The sequence below is a fragment of the Nipponia nippon genome, unplaced genomic scaffold, assembly GCF_047370975.1.
Source record: "Nipponia nippon isolate SJK-2023a ecotype South Korea unplaced genomic scaffold, ASM4737097v1 scaffold_4, whole genome shotgun sequence".
NCBI lineage: Eukaryota > Metazoa > Chordata > Aves > Pelecaniformes > Threskiornithidae > Nipponia > Nipponia nippon.
Window position 1 is genome coordinate 118,132,801 of NW_028262358.1, and position 20,372 is coordinate 118,153,172.

The 20,372-nt window shown below is 39.6% G+C and overlaps 1 long non-coding RNA gene across 2 annotated transcripts in view; it reads right to left on the reverse strand.

The window, feature by feature from the left end:
* Window positions 1-550: 550 nt before the first annotated feature.
* Window positions 551-20,372, reverse strand: part of LOC148053491 (uncharacterized) — a 34,663-nt gene continuing 14,841 nt past the window's right edge. For both annotated transcript variants that reach the window (XR_015708785.1, XR_015708786.1), the window contains one exon: window positions 551-1,188. This is a non-coding gene — a long non-coding RNA (uncharacterized LOC148053491). The remainder of the gene's footprint in view (window positions 1,189-20,372) is intronic.

Consider the following 20,372-nt stretch of genomic DNA (forward strand, 5'->3'; position numbering starts at 1 on the left):
ATGCCAACATGGAGAAGGTAGTTTTTATAGAAGTCAGAAAGCTTTTCTGTGTTAAAAAAAAAAAAAAGGAAAATGAGAATATCCCAGAAGCTAAAAGTGATTGAAAACTCAGGGTCATAAATTCCCTTTCCAGCAGCAGACATACTGAAGTTATTGCTAAAAGCATTAATTAATCACACAACTTTAAAGATTTGTGTCACTGTCAGTAATAAAATAAATACAGGACAGTTCAGTCAGACTATTCCTGAATATTGGATGTGTTATTACAATAATTAAGATGAATAGTGATTACCTGTCTTGTTTGTTGATACTTTCTTGGGCAGATAACTATAGCTACATTAAATGACATTCTAAACATATGTTTGGAGTATCATTCACTGATGTATTAAACCCTTTTATACAGCAGGCATAAGCCACAGATATTAAGAGCTAATGTTCAATAATCAACTTACTTGAGCTCCAAGGAACAGCAGTGGGAAATAAACTGTTTGCAAACTACAGAGTGAAATTCAATCCAACCATGTTGTGCCTTTATTGCTTGTCCATGAACATGAGATCGTTGTTTACCCAAATTCTGAAATATAAGTCATCTTTGTAAAAATATAGCATATTGATAGAAGTGAGGTTAGGCACATACAGTCTGAGTACAGTTAGTATCTGGCAGTGGAAAAGATCAGAGACAAGATAAAATGACAGAAGTTTATGTGTCCCCCAGGAAAGAGGGAAATTACTGGATTGGCATCAATTTGAATGAAAATGGACTTTGTTTGTAAGTTGGAGAATTAATGTCTCAATTAATTATTCCCAATTACTCTAGTCCAGTGCATCTTACCGTAACCAAGCATCACTTCAGAAAACTGGCAATATTTGGCACTTCGCAGGATTAGCCTATACCTCCCATTGCTTCAGGATACCCGCTTTGCCTCCCTGTCACCTCTTCTCCTCCCAGGCTACTCTGTCCTCTTTCTTACTCCTACAGCGTTAATTGTGTTATCAGCATCAATAGTGACCAAATGTCAGCTCTTTCTCTAAGTGGCTTTGCACCCTACTTCCCATCAAAAGATAGCAATGAGTATATGGCAATTCTTTCTGCTTGTATAGAATTTCCGTCTCAAATTCTTCAGTAGCATTGTTCTATGTTCTTAGACAGCCACTTCTTTTCACTCCAAAGGAATCGGCAGCGCAGCGCTGGGGAAAGAGATAGATTAGATTAAGCTAAGTTTGCAAAGTGCTTTAGTATCCTTTGGGAAACAAGACATTATAAAAATGCAAGGTTCTGTATTATCATTAAAGTTATTAACTGAGTCACCATTAAAATGTAGAAATAACCAAGAGGCTGTGAGTTTGTCTGGTTGTTTGTCAATTAGCAGAATCCCTATTTTATGGAAGCTGAGCTTGAGCCAGTTTTTAAATGTGCAGCCTCAAATGTCCAGCATACATCGAAGAGGTGTAAAGATGACGCTGCCTGGATATGCTAGCATAGCAAAAACATAAAGGACCTAACTGCCTTCTGAGCTGGACGAAGCACTTAGGTTATATCAAACTTTTATAACAGAGGGAAGTGGGATCCCAGCACATAAATGCTAAAGAGGGTAGGAGCCAGCAGAGAGTGCTGAGGAACACCACAGTTTATCTCATCAGGCTCAAACAGAGCATTATCTAATAAGAAAAACCGAGCACAAGCAAAGAGGAAAGTTTTAAACCACTCAAGTGGAGTGGCAGAAAACCTTATGTATACCTCAAGTTGCTCCATGATCTTGAGAGCCTAGAATAATTTGAACCATTAGAAATAAGAGACAGACAGCAGCCTGCATCATGATACAAATAGCAAGGTATTCCAGAGTCCTTTAGAGCAGCTGTTGGGAGGGAGTGAGGACATTGCACAGCACGGGGGAAGAGGGTGCTAGCACACGACTAGGGTATCAAGGGAACCATGAAGCACAGCCGTGCCTATATTCTTCACGTGCAGAAGCAAGGGATGAAAGGGCAGATCATATCAGGTACTCCTAAATAGATGTAATACAAAAGGGAGTAAGGTGGGCTGTGCTGTTCAGGCAGAGAGTGAAAACAAAATCAGAGCTTGTATAAGTAATACCTAGGAGGGTCAGACCAGTCATTGAAGGACTTGCTTGGAACTCAGGTCCCATCCTGCTCAGTTTGCACATGGGCAAGTCACTCAGATCCTCAGAGCAACATGGACACCTTGTTCCTGCTGATTTAAATAGAAGGTAATATCCTCAAAAGAGCAGACATATCTTTCTGAACTTTACTTCTCTATCTATAAAGCAGGGAGAGCAGCACCTTACTCTGCCTGAGTTTTAAAAAGAGAAACACATTAAAGATTATGAAGAGTTTGCTTACAACAGTAGCAAAGAACATATGAGCAATGGAGGTAAGGTAAGCAATCAGACACTAATAACTTGTGTCTTACTTGTTTGTAAATACTGTAGACATTGAGTCCCATTCATTCATGGTGCAATCTCATTAATGAGGCCGCATTCTGCATTGTCTGTCTTTATCTTTCTGATTATCCTAGATGTATGGAAAACTGAGGCAGAGGAAATGAGAAGCTTTATTGTGCTTAATATCCAAAGTGACAAGTCTTTCGTAAGTCGTGAAATGAGATTCTTCTACACAGGTATAGTGATGAGGCTTGAAAGAAGCCTGTTGCTGGATTAAACAGGGTAATTGCAGTACAATTAGGTACAAGCACTTAACTCCCCTCTTCCAAATTCTCAATTATGGTAATAAAAATGCTTTTGTTTTGCCTTTTGTGCTTCATGGCTTACAAATGCTCCTGTCTTCTGCAGCTCAAGAGAAAAAAAAGAGAGAAAAAGAAAGAGCTTTGACACATTTCCAATGCAAGTGGTACAGCGTTCATCATGATACATTATAGTGATGCTTAAACCCTGACAGCCTTAGTGTAACAGCGCAGCTAAGTCTATCACTGTACTTTCCTGCCTTGTGAAAAGAGCATTGGATAAGATGCAAAGCAACACTCCTGAAAAACCTTTCACCGGTTTTCAGAATTATCTCTTGGACTCATCTGGTAAATCATTCATCTGAGAAGCCTAGGGATTCAGGTCACAATCCCCTCGTCATTATTAACTTCAAGGTACACTTGCTTATGTGTTAGGAGATGCCTATGAACCATGGTGAGCAAGCAGAAAAAAGCCCTATGCTTCCTTCTTTAAAACTTACCCTAACTCCACGGTGCTAATAGCTGAAATTGATGCATCATGTCATAGAATCATAGAATCATTTAGGTTGGAAAAGACCTTTAAGATCATCAAGTCCAATCGTTAACTTAACACTGCCCAGTCCACCACTAAACCATGTCCCTAAGCACCACGTCTACCCTTCTTTTAAATACCTCCAGGGATGGGGACTCCACCACTTTCCTGGGCAGCCTGCTCCAATGCTTGACAACCCTTTTGGTGAAGAAATTTTTCCTAATGGCCTATCTAAACCTGCCCTGGTGCAACTTGAGGCCATTTCCTCTTGTCGTACATGTCAAACATGCCTGGATAAAACTTTGCACAGTTAAATACAGTGGTCCAGGCTTAGAGACAAAGGTCATCATTTTCTTTCTCTAAACATAGACTTTTGATCAGATATTTAATTTAGACGAAATTACAGCACTGTAAATCTGAAGCAGTAACATCAGTTAAATATATGGAGCTAAAGGAGTTTTATAAAACAGAATTTGGCCCTGTGGCTTGGAAGATACCCCCCCCCCATATGAAAGCCATGTAGCCAGTTTTGTTGCTGCAGCACAGAGCTGACCCTAAAGCTCCAAGGATATACAAGTTCAGGTACAGCACCAGCTCCCAGGTACACCCAGCTCACGCCCACCCAACTAAAGCATAGCCAGAGTGTACTCATCCTTATAGACATATCCTGTTTTGGATACACTCTAGCTGCCTGTTACTTGCCATTGCCTCTCTTCCCTTGTCATCTCTTCTAGGTCATGTCAGAAGTAGTTCAGGCATATTCGATAAGCGGAAACCTCAATCCATCATTAAAATAAATGGAATCCAAGCAAATACTTGGTCCCATTCTTGGTCTTGAAATGAAGTGTTGAGATTTGATATATGTCTCTAAATTAAATTATAACCATGGCTCTATATTAAAGAAGCCAGCAGCTGGAATAGACCTCAATCTAACCATTCCCTTGCTGCGAAGGAGATTAAGTACATTTAATCCATACCTCTAACTAGTTCTTCCCTGACAGATCTTACTCAGCCTCAGGCAGCTTATTGACCTCTGTGGTCAACCTAAAACTAACAAGAGGCCACTATACTCCACTTACTTGTGAAGTTATGGACTAAAAGCAGAAATTGCTGAATAAAATTCTATGGTCTGCCTGTGTGACAGGGGTCAGATTAGACATGAACCATCTTTTGCAGTTTTATGACCTTGCAGAGTGCATGGGAGACAGCTTTACCCACAAGCTTAGAACAGGATCCTTAGGATTTTGTGACTTGTGTTTCATGAGCATAGTTCCTAACAGCAGGCAAATGAGCCCTGATTCCTACAAACATACCCATTACTGGCAAATATTCTCTAAGTCTTCTCCGTGAAAAAAAATTCCCCAAGATGGGGGAAGCTGATTTAGCTCCTTCATTATTTGCAATTCTTTTCTCACAGGATTTGAAGGGCACTCATGTCACTTGACACTGTTTCCTGACTGGATGGCTTGAACTTTTTTAAAAATTTAATTAGGCCAACAAAAAATAACCACTGGTGAATAGCAGATATCTTTCTATGTGATTATCTTTCTTTGCATGCGGATCTGGGTATTTATATAAAGGAAGAATGGGGAATTGTCAAGCCCTAACCGAATTTGGCTTTGATTTTAACCTGTCCATTGCACTGTTCATCACAAGTGGCCACCTCCAGTTCATATCCTCTGCTTTCTTCCCTCTCCTTTTGCTGTTTTACAAGACAGACCTATCTAGAAATCGTGTCTATATTACACTGTTCCGTGGTCCCTCTTGATTTTGGTGGGGTTTTGTACATTGCATAGTGGACCCCTTTTGTGGCTTCTTCTTCATACCTTTCTAGCATCCAAAAAGGCACAGGAGGGTTCACAAAGCCCCCAACAGGACATGGGATACAGGAGTACAAAGGAGGACAGGATCTTTAGGACCTGTAACAGAACAGCATTTTGGAGGTCTCCACAATTCCTAGTAGGGAAAGAGAAGAGGGTAGCGATGGGTTTCAGACCCTACAAAGAACCGTGGGATTTCCACATTATCACCTTGCCACTTTCATATAGGGTTAGTATTCAGGAACCCCCAGGCATATTTTATACCTTCCCCTCAATCTCTTTTGGAGTGATGCTTGGGGAGGCTGCAATGCGCAGTAAGGCAGATGTAGATTAATGCCTCAAATATGCTTGCCCCCAGTTTTTAGCTGCACCAAGCTCACTATTCTTAATCAGGCAAGCTCCACGTGTGTGGCCATTCAAGAGATATTTGGGAGACTTGTTCAGTTGTCAAACTCAAAATGGATTCTCAACCCTTCAAAAAGTATTACTTTTCTTCAAGTGTTTTAGCAAAGGAAATCCCTTTCCCACAAATACTATGGGTGATACTGTGGCCAAGTAGACCAGATGCTCAGAATTGAAACAAATATTCATGCATATTGGAATTCTGGCTATAGAAGACTCAGTCCTGAAGAGCACTTAGGTATTCACTTAATTTTATTCATATGAGTAGCCCCAATGACATTAATAGGCATGAGGCTTAAATAATTGCTGGATAAGTGTCCCGAGTTACAGAACAGAAGTAAGAGAAAAGAAAAGAGAGATGGAAAGAAAAACAATGCAAAGATTAGATGATTTTTTTTCTATTATTTCACTGGAAATTTTCTTTCGTATATCATTATGCTAAAATCTATGCATAAATATGTATGCCTGAAGTTTCATTAAGACACATTAATCCTATATTTTATTGCCTTGCACAATTCAGATGAGTAGGGAAAAAGATTCCTTGACCCACAGAAAAAATTAATTCTGCCTATAATTTATGTAAAGTTTCAGCATATCTCCTAGATTTGTTGCAAGGAGGAAAAGATTGTAATTAATTTTAAAGGTCTCAAAAATGTTCATTCAATTTAGTCTGAGACAATGCACTTCTAAGCTTCTGCTGTTTGTCACCTTTCAGTCATTCCCTACATTTGATCTTGCCTGCCCACTTTTAGACACAACCTGTTATAACTTCAGTTCCTCCTGGTCATTCAGCACTGTAGGCTCTTTCAGTTGCCCATAACCAGTCTCCACTCCCATTTGAGATGCCCTAGGGTTTAATATCTTCCACTGAAGATTCAGAAAGGCACGCAAATTCCTCTTTAGTCAGTACAGACAATGGCAGCTAGAGAATAATTTAGTACACCCTAAAGTAGGCAGAGGTCCAACGCAGTTGTCTAAACAGAATGTTACCTGAGATGTCCCAGGGATTCAATACATCATGTGCACCAGGGAGAAACAAGGACTGATGCTGTCCCACAGGTGAAGGGGAGCTGGGAACAAGGACGACAGCAGAGCAGGTAGAGCAAAGACCTCACCAGCAAAGGGGCAGCCCTGTGGTACCCCAGCAAGGTGAGCATAGCAAGTCCAGCAATGGTAACAAGCGTTAGTCAAGAGCCCAGATTGCCAGACAAGACCACAGTGATGAGGTAGATCCAGGACAGGGGCAGGGACTGAATCAACGGGTTACATGGCCAGTCACAAGCATGGCTGTTCATGGTCGTATAGGTCAACATAGGGAAGAGTAGCCCACCACACCTGAGATGACACCAGACACCTATGCTTAGGCAGCTGAACAGGCAAATATATTGACATGTAATGCCATATAAGATATCCTCATTGGGCTTGCACGGGACCCAAAGCAGTCTCATAGCCTTCCTATGCAGGTACAATACCCTAGACCATTTCAGATGTCACTGGATGACTGCATGGATAACTAAATTGTTTTTTCTAGCTGCTGGCCATCTGAATGGCTCTGTAGGCTGCACTGACTGCATTGATTACCTCTCCTCTGATTATAAAGGTTGGTCCAGTATTTATAGGCATCTGCCTACAGGTGCATATTCAGAATCTTAATCTTGAAATCTGTCCCGACTGTCCAATACAGTTTGAGGAATTTGTTGGGAAAGAGGTAGGCAGTTAGAGAAAATGGTCTCTAGAAACAGTGGTCCTTGTACTCTGTCAAACAGAAAGAGACATAAGGCTTTTGCTATTATCATTCTTGTGATCTTATCTGTTGTGAAACAGAGCCATCTGCACTTACTAAATTAAAATCAAAATTAGATTATATATTTCATATTTTATATGTATGTGGATATATGTATGTATAAAAAACAGCTAACTATAAAAGAAGAAAAAGCAGAAAATCTGATTGTATTGGTGGCAGGACTGAAAGGTCCCAGCAATCTCATTTTGCAATAGTCCTTTCCACATGTGTACTGCAACAAATTTCAGCAGGTTCAGAAGTAGGCTTTGCTATGTCCTTTCTAGATAGAAGTTTAAAGGTGTTGGGCTGAAGCTTTGTTTGAAAAAAGACTTGTCTTCTGAGAGATTATTCTCTTCTGCAGGTCATGTTATGGCTATGTGAGAAAGGGAGCACTTCATGAGAAGAAAAGAACTCGGACCTTAAGAGGAGTGTGGATGAGGGACAGAGGGTAAGAAGAATCAGGTGCCCCATCTGAAGTCACTGAGTGGAAATAGCCCCTTCTGTCTGTGTGCTTCATCTGCAGTGACGAGGACAAAAGCTTTTCCCAGGTTTGAAAGGAAAAGAACATTGAAGATTATGAAGTGTTCGTGTACTTTGGTAAGGTGGGTTATGCGAGCCATACACAGAAACTGTAACACACATCTTATTAGAGGCTGTTTGAAAATAACGTACTTCCTCATCTTAATACAATGTTACAGTTTAGAGGGATTGCATTTGTTGGAAAACGAGGACAACTCATTCTCAAAAAGAAATTTCCTCCAACATCACATGCCCTCTCTCCCCTTAAGATCATATACTATTTCTTTTCCATGCCTCTGTCCCTCCTGACTTCTTGTCATGAATCAGAAACAGATGTGCTTACTTTTCCTTAAAAGCAAGCAAATAACCATGGTGTGTGGTGATCCCACTGCAATGCCTCCTCCTGCCCACCACCTTAGTCCCTTTTGAACTCTATTGTTATGTTTTTCAGATCTGGAAAGCTTCTGTAAATTTTCTGGCCAGAGTACACTACATAGATACTTGTTCTCCCAGACATACTGTCAGCACTGTGTATTAGATCATAAATATGTATTTACATGAGGCTGATGCTGATAACAGCTATGAACCTAATAGAAAATTTTGCATTCAACAAGAGAAAAGATTTTCGTTTTTCATCAGCCTATAAGTCTTGCTCTCAAATTCATTTCTTTCCACTGGATACAATCTAATATGGTTTGAGAGTATCATAGCAATCTTGATGCAGCACCTGTTGAAATATACATGGCCACCTCCTGGGGTGTGGATAAAACCTCAAAATGGAGAATAAATAACTTATTATAAAGAACTAGATTTCCAGTTGTTATTCACGGTAATATAAAAGAACTCCTGCTTTATAATTTAGAAACTCCATCGGGTTCATATCTTTATAGTATTCTGAAGGCATGCATCAGGTAGAAGGAAAGAATAAGCATTTACTTTTCCATTAAGAAGGGTAGAAGAAGGGGAGTGCCGTGCTGCTTTATATATAAAGGTACTACTCACAGCTAAAAAACTGAAGATGAAAAAGCTACATACATTCTCATAAAAATAAATAAGGAGCTCATTTCTTTCATCTGTGAAAGAAGTATATTAAAGAAGGTCTCCTGACATTAAAACTTTAGGGAAAAAAAAAAACGACAAACCAACCCCAAAAACCCCAAACAAAGATGTACTAAGGCTTTGGGTCACAGAGGCAGAAGACATTAGCATGAGAACAGATTTGTACTCCTGGCCTCAAACCAGGTGGAGAATGAGTTCCTAGTGGGGGTTAGGGGTTCCTATTGCATGCAAGGTGGGACACTTGCTACACCAATCATCCATGGTGTCTCAGTGGCAAATCCATGGACCAATGAGACACCTGACACTGAATTGAGCTTCTTGGCCTCTTGGCCAGAACAAAATCAAATGCCATGATATCACAGCAAGTGGAAATGAAAAATGCAATATAGGGAACAATAACACGTAAGAAAATCAGAAAGGGATTTGAAGATACCCAGAGTAGGCTGATATTTGGATGTTGTATTTCAGTTTCAAAAAAATGGCTGTTATGTGAAAGCTAGGAAATGTGACATTTTTTACCAACTAACACTAGGCTTCTTGTTATCTCTGTTACATGCTTTCTCTGCATGTATCTATGCCTGTGTGTGAGCAAAAGAGAACGTCATTTTTTATTACAACTTTCCACTGCTTGAAACAATCATAGTGCCAAAGGTCTGAAATTATCTCATATTCTTTCTCTTTAGATTGGTTTTTCTGTCCTAAGAATTGGGTTGGCTTTTCAAAGCTACCTGGAGAATATGGATGAATCTCAGCATTGACTCCTTCAGCCATTATCTTGATCTAAAGTACGGAAACCCAAGAGAAGCTGTCTGAGGATGGTATATGCATAGGACAAAAAGAATCTACATTCAAGATACCTAAACTTACTCTATTGGCTATGTCTGTACTTCTAAATTAAACAGTTCTGGGACACAGGCCCTGGACCCCAATTGTCTGTCCTGTTACATGGTTTGAACAGTGTGTGGCATGTTTTTGCCCAAAGCTAAGTAGCTTTCGCACCAAAAAATAACTTGCAGACACAGTTTTGGAGTTAGCATCAGCTATGGTCCATTCCCAGTAGGCACATCAGATGTAGCTACCCTGTTTTAGAGAACCAGTACTATCTTGCCATATCCATAGCCAAAAGCCTTAGCACTGTTTAGTTTGCCATATAGATTTAGCCACTTCATCAAGTCACCAAGGCATGACTACAGGAATCTCTAATGCTTTTTAACACATCACACACTACAGATACCCCAAGCAAAAGAACCAGTAAAATGCAGTGAAAAACAATGATCAATTATGCATACTTTTGACAACAGCTGGGAGCAACTGGAATTCAGCACTTATTTGTTTTCATTTAAAAAAAATAAAAGAGTATTAGGAGGATAGTCTTGTGCCTGACCACAATCTGGCATGGCAATGGATTCAGGTCCTAGCTGTGCTGAGTCTTGCTGTGTGACCTTGGGAGTTAGACTTGACATTCCTGAGTCTCATCTCATCAATAAAACTGGAATGACAAAACATCCTCAGTTCTCGGTTAATATAACTCAGCTCATCAGGGCAGTGTGTGCACATTTCTTAATATCATTTTGGACAGCATGATGCTCAACAGGCTCTCGCTCTCAATTTGGGCCTCTAGGCTTCTGGAATACACCAAACAATAAAGTTGTATGTTTTGAATAGCTTTAGTAAATCATCTATTAAAAAAAGACTTTTCACAGAGCACACAGTGTGCCTCATCATGGAATGTACTGCCAAAATTGTAACAATTAGCTGTCTCTCTTAGGTACGTCTGTGGCTCCCAGAACCATAGTATATCAGCGTATCACAAACTTCAATGGATTTTTCCACCCCATGCAGCTGTGAGACTGGGAAGGCAGCGTTAGCATCCCACTTTTACAGCAGTCAGTGAGACCTGTATCTGAACTGAGGGAGCCTGGCAGCTTGGGAAGTACACTGCATGGTCCCATTGCCACTGTCCCTTTGCCCCAACACCCTCACCATAAAGGGAATTCCAGCCTGCAGGCTGGAAGGGGCTATGGCATACCCTATCCAGATTCCAAATGGGGGGTGGGGGGGAGGACCAGGACCGCTGGGTGCACTGCAGAGCACATTTCTCCGACTGCCTGGAGCTAGCCAGTGAGACTAAGTCATTTGGAAGTCTAAATGCCACTGATTTCAATAAGGTTGATTTCAAACACACCTGTGAACCCAGGCTGAGACAGATCTGTGCTCTTAAATTACAACCAGATCTGATTGTAATATAAAATAGCTTACTCACGATAGCTACAAATTGTGCCAGTTCGAGTATGATTGTCTTCATGAGTTGTGGGGTTGACAAAGCCAAAGGGGTTGACCAAGGCTACAGAGGACATTACTGACAGGGAATGTCATTCTCTTCCAAAAAGTCCAGGGCAGATCCTGCAACCTCTAAGCTATTTTTCCTTTTAGATATAATTTCCCTCCTGGGTGGGGGAAACAGGGAATCAGAATTCTATTTTCAAAATACCCTCTTCCCATCTTGAAGATAATTGACCAGACAAGTTGTCTTGCAGCTTCTGGAAATAAAGTGGTCACCACAGATTAAGTGGTCTCTCATTTCAGGGATAGGTTTTACTCAACTAACTGTCAAACTGAGTCCATATTTTAGGAATAAGTACTCTGTAACTAACTGTTGCCTTGGTTGTAGAGAGGCTAGGAATTGGAAGGGGACCACCTCTGCGTCCTTAGTGGATCTGACAGGGACAAGGAAATATGGTCACTGATTTCTTCCCACTAGATCTTGAAGCTCTAGGCAAGGTCCCTGAGCGGTCACCGCTGGTGGAGAGGGCCAGAAGGAACTGATGTTTTAAAACCTATTCTGGAGTTAAATGAAGCTGCGAAAATAATCTGCATTTTGAAAGAGAATTAAAGATCAATTAAAAGCTAGGTGTGTTCTTTTCAGATGATTTTCCCAAAGAAAATATCTGTAAATTTGCTTCCTGGCAAAGAACTGTAGCTTTCCTGGTTCTTCTGCAATGTATGTCAGCACTGTCATTATTTTGCTAAGGAGAGACAGTTGGTGAACAAGACAGAGGTAGAAGCTGAGAAAATGGTTGGTTGAACAAAGCCATCCTTTCTTTTCCTGCTGTTAGGCAGCACTTAAAAGAAACTGAGGTGGAAGCTAGTTTTCTTTTCAGCATGAGGTTGGAGAACACCCAAGATCTTTAAATGCAGGTCAGCACCTTAGCCAGTGAGGAAGAAGTAATTAAATTACATTTGTCCAGGCTGGTTGTTAAGTTGTCCTGGGTGTCTGAACAATAGGCTTTTCTGAGCCTGGAGAAAATACATGTTTTTCCAATTAGATGAAGCAACAAGAAGATAAAGAGATATAGGAAGGATGCTCTAAATGACAAGAGCTACAGAGACAGAAAATCTCGTGTCTGTATTGGTAAGACAGCATGAAAGGAGTTTGAGAAGCCTGTGAAGAAAGAAAAAGGATGTAAGTAAGGCAGAAGAAGAAATTCAGAGGCGTGCACATAGACAATGTATAAAAGAGACCAAAAATTTGTTATTATCTTTGTATTATATTTTCTGAGTCTGTGATGGAGTTACATAAATCTAATACCAATAGCTGTAATATTAGTTGAGTATGGAGAACCTGCAAACGACTCCTACTTCATCTGCCTCTGCTCCACGCATTCCCCAGCTTCGGCTTCTCAGGCTCCAGTATGTGCAGGGCTCAATGTAATAATCTAGAGGAACATTGCTTTGAGAGGTAGTAATTTGAGATTTATGTTCCTCAGCAAAGAATATGGTCCTCCAGGACCCAGATCTGCTGTACCTTTTGGGGAACACACACACACACACTTCACTGTGTGTTATATTTTCAGCAAATCTGAAAAACAAGTTACATCTATATTCCTAAAAACAGATTTATGTGATCATTTCAGGCAATGAGATATGAACATTTTTAAAACGCGTTACTGTTTTGCAACTCCTGTCACCACCGTCTTTTACTTAAGGTATTCAAAACTTCTATTGCACTAATTTAAAAATGAACATTTCCTTTTACTTTGGGGCATGAAGACTCACAATTTACGTTATTGCAAACCAGTTTTCACAGTATGTTGTTCTGAAAACCTTATGTTGCTTTTTGTGATGTTACTAATTTTTGTTAGTGTCTTTTTGAGCATCCCATTGCCGGTAGCCTATGACACTGTGAGTGATCATTTGTGTGTCTGCATGTCTGTACAAGTCAAGGTCTGTGCAAAAGGGAGCAATAATCCCCTGGCACACACACTTCACACAGAAGGTTTTCTATTTTTACATAGTCTTTTGTCCCACTACTTTGCTTCAAGTCTCCTCTCTTCAAAATAGGAACAACTGTTGCTTCAATAGCATTTAGGATTCAACATGACAAATAAGTGTTTGTAATAGATGTTCTTATTCATACAAGATGATCCACTCATGTCAGAGAGGCTCTTCTCAGACACGAGGGTGGCCTTTGGATTGAAAACAGCATAATTTGTGTCAAAAAAAAGTCATCAGGGAAACAAAACAAACCTCCAAGAAAATAAACATGATGTGGCAAATTTAAAACACAACTGTATCTTCCTCCTAGTGGCTAGCTCAGCTGGAGAAAGTGGTTATTTCCTAGTTTAATGTGGCCATGGGACCACCACAGAGTTGGGGTGTTCTGCAGTTTTCCATTAGTAGAAAATTGGCAGAGTTCCAGAACATATTTTAAGTTGGGCATGGACTTAGCACTCCTACATATGGTAAGAGAAAGCCAAGAAGAATGTGATATATTTCGATCCTTATGCTTCTGATTTATTTCCTGTCTTCTGTATTTTTTTTTTATTACTATTAATTTCAATTTAATTGGAAGGGCCTGGCCTCCTTTGCTCTAGGCACTATATACATTAATTAAAATACGGAAAGAAAGATTAAAAAGTAATTCAGCAAAAAATTTTTTTGATTAGACCAAATATCTGGGTCCAGTAGGTCATCATAAAACATTCCTCTAAAGTACCACTCACAGCAAGTACAAATTTAGCTCTTTGGCCTTTCCAGGACAAAGAGCAAAGTAGAAGGCCAAACAGATTAAGAAATCTGAGCCAAAGAGGAGACCAGAGCATTTCTGACAAAAACCAGCCAGCAGGATGCTCCATCGCATCTCAGATGGTGAAGTCCAGATGGAACTTCACCACTAACCTCAGTTGCCCCGGTTCAGGGAAGGTGAGGAGAAAATATTCTCCCAAGGAAACAGGTTAGTGCTCTGCTGTTACCACCAGCTTTCCAAATTCTCCACAGCAGTTAGTAGGCAGACTCGGCAGTCTGCAGGGCAGCGATGTATGTGCGCTCAGCTCAAGGTGTTGGTTGCTAAGTGGACTTGTGCATTTTGCACGAGCTCTCACTCCCAGGTGCTCCCACAGGAGATGCTAAAAATTGCCCTTTCTTAAGGTGGCTGATGTACAGGATGTATCAGAGAAATGATCACATTTATCTCATCAGGAGTAAATTTTATTATCTTGGGCTCTGCTCAAGGCCTTGGCTTTATTGTAGGTGCATTTTGCTTTTTGGGGATCAGTGTTGTAAACTCCTTTTCGTACTGATTCTCTCTTTGTACTGATTGACTTTCTGGACAAAAGAGGTTATAGTTCAAGTCTTCCAAGGATTTTAAGAATAAAGGACCTGAGCTGATAGCAAAATATACAATCTCTCTTTCAAGGTAGCTACTCTTTTACAGTTTTGTGGGACTGCAGACTCTGCCCCTATACTTTAGAAAAGGCTTGGGTTATATACTGGGAAGCATTATATCTTTAATTGATAATTTTTTTGAAATAATCTTTACATATAGAATAACATGCTACCTGATAAATCATGATAAGACAATATCTAATTAGCATAATTTCTGCAAAGAGAAACCATGCCTCACTAGTCTACTAATATTCTTTGAATGTTTTGATAAATTAGCAGGTAAAGGAGAAAAGATTCCTTTGATTACACAAACTTTTTGACAGGGTTGCTAACAACATGTTGCTACTGAACTTAGAAAGTCATACAGAGGCAAAGAATCAGTGTGAATTAAGAAAGGGCTAAGAGACAGAAAACAAAGTAAGAATTAATGGCCAAGTTAAAAATTTAACAGCAGATGCCTTGAGATTTTACACTGTCACTGGCATTATTTAACATACCTATTAACACCTGGAACAGGAAGATGAACAGTGAAGCACCTCAATTTGCAGATGACAATATATTATTTACATAACAGAGGACCAGAAACCATTTCAAGGATTCTCAAAGAAACTTAACCTATACAGATCTTAGCTTAATGAACACAATAGCAAATAAAGTTCACTGCTGAAAAATGGAAATATGCATCAAACTGAAAGAAACTGAGTTGCACACACTGCTTTAAACTGTTTTAGGAAAGAGATCCAGTACAATTTTGGCCATGCAACAAAGACTGCAATTGCAATTAAACAAGTGAATGCAATTTAATAACAAGAAAAATCATAATGCCAGTATATGAAATAGTGATGTGCCATTATAATATTGTATCCAAATCAGACCCTGTCATCTCAAAAAAGTTATTAAAAATTACATGTTCAGAGATAGGTTGAAAATCATTAAGAGCACAGAGGTCACTTACATAAAATCAAAATGAAGAGACTGGGTTTGTTGACTTTGCAAATTAGAAGACCTAGAAAGCCTACGTAAAAGTGTATAAAATAATGAATTGCTCAGAAAGGCAGATTGCTGGCTCTGTTCTCCTTTGCCAAGGAGACATTCAATGAAAATGAAAGATAATCAATTCAAAGCTGATAGAAAGTAATCATTTTTCATCCACTACATGATAAGACTGTGGAACTCACTGCAGCAAAGCAGTCTTGAGATCAATAGTCTAGTAAAACCCAAAGAGGAACTTGCTTTCTTATTGACAAGAAAAATATCCCTCCTTTTAACAACAACATAAAAAAGTATGCTGGAAGGAATAAATATTCCAAGGTTTAAGTCAAACTCTCCTGATTACGGACTTCCTTGGACACATCTACAGTGATCCCGCCCGTTCATTGACTCAGCTGGCTTTGGCCCTTGCCAATGACAAAGATGGCCTGAATGGACTGTAAGTCTGATCCAATATGGCATTTCCTTGTAGTCCTATCTTTTTATAAATAAGCTTCAAGGACATGCCTGTAGATACATCCCTCAGTAGGGCTCTATCAGATGTGCACTCTGGCTACCTGTATACCAGCAGTTCAGTTTTTTGGGGGGCAGTTTCCATGATATGGCCTCCCAAATAGCTCTTCCTATAATGCTGCTTTCTTTACACATCAGGCTGCAGTACCTAATGAAGGCAGAAGCTTATGTATTGTCAAATAGTTCATAGAGTGAATTTTCTATCTATTCTTTTTCTCGCTGTGATAGATAGCACGACTCTCCTTCCTCTCATTTACAAAGATTTTTCTCAAATGAACTATGAATAATTAAAATCTAACTCCATTTGTTCTTTTTTTTCTTAATTGAAGAAATTAAAGATGTATGTAGTGTGACTTCAAGGACTGCATATGAAAAGATATACATTATTTTATTCAAGTATAGCACTTTAAATGGTACAGCGCATATTTTTTTACTAATTCATGCCTCATTCAATTTAAATATTTGCGCTATATGTGGCAAATTAAGCTAATAAAAGCAATTTTATTACACACTTGTGTTTTTGTCACATCTGCAAACTCCAATTTTTCCATCCTTGTGCTCGCTGAGCAGCAACAGTTTCTTTCCTACACTTTCTTCTCCTTTTCTTTTGTTTAACCCCAACATTGAGTTATTGCATTTATATTATTAATAAGACTGTCCATAGCTAAATGACTGAAAAATAGATTCATTATGGACATAAGCCCTCTTGCTGCAGGGTACAAGCATATTGCTGACTGTTTGGGGTTAAGAAGAAATCTCCCCAAAGGTCTGGTTGTTACAGTTATTCATTAGGAGATTAGTTGCACCCTCCCTAGATGTATCTCATTATGATGACTTTTGGAGACTGGAACAGACTAATAATTTAACAGGTTCTGTGCTGCTGTTCCTCTGATCCTACCAGGTCACTGTTAGAAAACTTATTGAAGAACATTACTGGAGGCTAAAGAATAAGCAAAGCCTAATAGGAAATAGTTTCCATATGGATCATTTGCTAATTAATTCCATCTATGGGTAAAGAAAAGATGATAGACCAGTAGATCATTGACTCATTATATGAATTTGTTTGCAATGCACTCTTAAAGACATTTTTTTACAAACACAGAGGTGTGTTTGCATCTCATTCTATTTCAGTGGTTGTCCTTTCTACCCCCATTTTTAAGCCATCAGGATATTTATTATATCTTCAGTTAATTACACAAAACAAAACACTAAAGGAGAAGTTGTTTGGTGAAAAAAGAATTTCATTGTGTCTCGTTTCCAAAATCCCCCCCATCGGAATATTTGCAGTTTCTCCCCATCTTCTGAAGCGTACCACTACCACTATTACAACTCCCCACCATTCCTTATGGCATAAAATCCCTCTCAACTTCCCAAAGCCACTTCCAGACTCTCTTTCTCCACTTTGCTTGCTAAATGGGTGAAAGACGACTTGGGCTGCAGTTAGCTGAGCACTACTTAATGCTGACCAGCCGCTGCACGGGGACTGGCCAGGTGGCCATTGCCAAACAGAATAAATAAGGTTTGAACTGTCCTTGACAGGGCTTCAGCTGGAGCAATGATATATTCTCTCATCTACCAAGCTGTTGATTTTCACAAAACTTGTGGGAATGTAATATCTTTGAAATCTTTACTCCTCTGCCAAATAGAGCTGAAATTGTCCCCCAGGTTCAGAAGTTATAAGGAGGGAGCTGACAGACAGCATGATGGCATAAACCTTGTTTCCTTAGGAAACCTGGCTAAAAATATCAAACCTTAAAAGCAAGAAAATGAAGAGCAAAAGACATCATAAATTCTATAATGCCCCCATGATAAACAAAAATACATTGTCCTTGCCAAAGTGCAATAGAATGAGATTTCACCACCATTGTAACAGCCTGTGCTGACTGCTTGTTGAAGTCAATGGTGCAATAAGAAAGTGACACACTGCAGAGTTAGCAACGCACTTATCTCTATTTACTACCCTCAATTAAATGTTGGAAGCTAACATGTCATAAATTAGTGTCTGCATGATCTGACAGGGATTATTGTTCTGTGATCCAGGGGCTGTCATTACAAATGGAAAATGCGGGTTTGTAGCTCCTCTTTAAGCTTGGCCTTAAACACTTGAAGTCTTTGGTGATATTCACCCAGTATGAAGTTAGACACCTTGCTGGAGGTGCCCAAGCTAGAAGGCTGGTCATCCTAGCCTCTCACTATTGATGCTGGAGAAAGACTGGCTCTTCTGATGACCATCTCAAAGCAGCTGCTGTGTTGATTCATCCTTTGAAGGAGTTTCTAACTCTCTACTGACCAGCAAAAGACGCTTATGATATTCATCTCCTAACTTAAACTCCAAAAATTGGTGTCCAAAGTTAGGTAGAAACACCACCACCCTTTAAAATGCTTGCAAAAAGACTGGGTTTTGTTAATGTTTTTCCTTTCCATTTCTTCTTCTCCTTAATGGCACATAAAGCAAAAAATCCTCATTTGTTTATTTCCTTCTTTGAGCACCAGCATCACATATTCCCTTGCACTAGTCTATGGAGCAAATATATTAGTTGATCACAGTTCCCTTTGCTGGCTTTGTGAAAATGGAGCTCAAGCAATGCTGATCCATGCTCCATGAAAGGCAAGGTCTTATATGCATCCCTCAGGCTCAGCCTGTAGTTGTTGCAGTTTTGGTGAAACAACTAAATGTTGGGCTACTAAGTGCCCAGGTTAGAGCAATTAATTTTAACTAATTATTTCTAGGTCCTCCTGCACTGAAATGTTTAGGGCCTACTGTTGTTTCTGTGAAAGCAGTAGTTTAAATAAAATATTTAGACCCAGAAGAACATATCTTACCAGTCTAAAACAATTGAAAGGCACTGTAATTTAAACACATTTTGAGTCTGAACTAGCAGACTGTATCAATTAAAGGGGCGAGAATAAGAAGACTAATTTGTTGTGGCCTGCCTCTAGGGTGATTATTGATGTATTTGGAGGAGGGTGTACTAGCTGGGCTTCTACATGCTATACAATTTCAGTTCCCTCAGCAAAGTCTAGACACTCTCCAATACCAAATGTGCACATATTTCCATAATAATATCTTGCATATGCTAAAAACCTGGCCAACAACTTATTGATTTTCAGGCAAGCTATCCTGAGCAACATGAGTTCAACAAAGTGGGTAATTCTATTCATAGACTCACAAAGGGCTAAACTGTGGCTTCTCCAGGAGCTCAGAGGAGGGCACAGCAGGATGATTCACTGCCCAGGAGCATAACGAGAAATGGACTGTGTTTCAAAGGCCAGAATCTTTTCCCTGTTTCCCTCCAGCACAACCATCTCAGCTCTATTATTTTGAACAGTTTGCTTCCCCTCAGGCACTTGCAGTACCCAAGCCTGCTGGAGATGCAGAACCATGACCTAATCCATCACCTCTGCATGTCCACGGGGAGGTCGCTCCTCCAGTGAAGCTGCTCTCCACAATGCATGGGTCACCCCACACCAGAAAATGGGAGGAATGCTGCACATGTTGCACTAGATGCTATGAATGAATGTACTTTAAGACAATGGAAATAAAGACAAATGCCACTCTTTTTGCCTCCATACTATTAAACAGTCTAGTTTTAGACAAACCCATCTGATAGCCCTCATTGAGGAAAATCCACAGCCATGTCTGTGCGTTTAGACCAGAAACGTTGTTAGAAACCATGCATTCAGATCTAATCAAAGCTTTTCAAAAGCCCAGCAGGCACCACCAGGATGCATGCAAATTTTGAAATTTCCACCTTCCATTAAATTCCTCACTTGGAAATGAAAAACAAGTGAGATTCTCATTTGTAGAAAGGTCCCTTTACATTGCAAAGCGGTATGAATAGGAACCAAATATATTGTGTTGCATATATATAGCTAATATGTCTTTGCATGTGTGCAGAGTATCTTGTGTGAAAGGAAGCACTTCAATATTTGTTCAGTATTTCATCTCCCAATATAATTTCAATATGTAAAACAAATGTTACTTATACAGCACACTCTTGTAAGTCATACAGATGTAGTTTGTTCCACCAGGCAGGATTTATTAGTCACAAATCCTAGCCAGCTTGTTTCTTTTTCTTGTATGCTGTAGTGTTCATAAGACAATTGAGTTTGGGGACTGGAAAACATCCTCATATGCAAATCTGCATATAAAGCATACCTTTTAATTTATTGTTTGGATATTAGGTGCTGTGACAAGATAAGTCGTATGATGTGTAATTGGCCCAGTGAGGATTTATTGGTGTGTATAATGTATACACTTTTATTAAAGTACAAGAAGAAAATTACTTTGTCAATCATTTCTAAGAGAAAAAGGGCCTGGAGAAAGCATTAATTCTTCTGCTGTCACTTTTGGCACTGTAGTCCTTTCTATGCACAACCACACTTCTA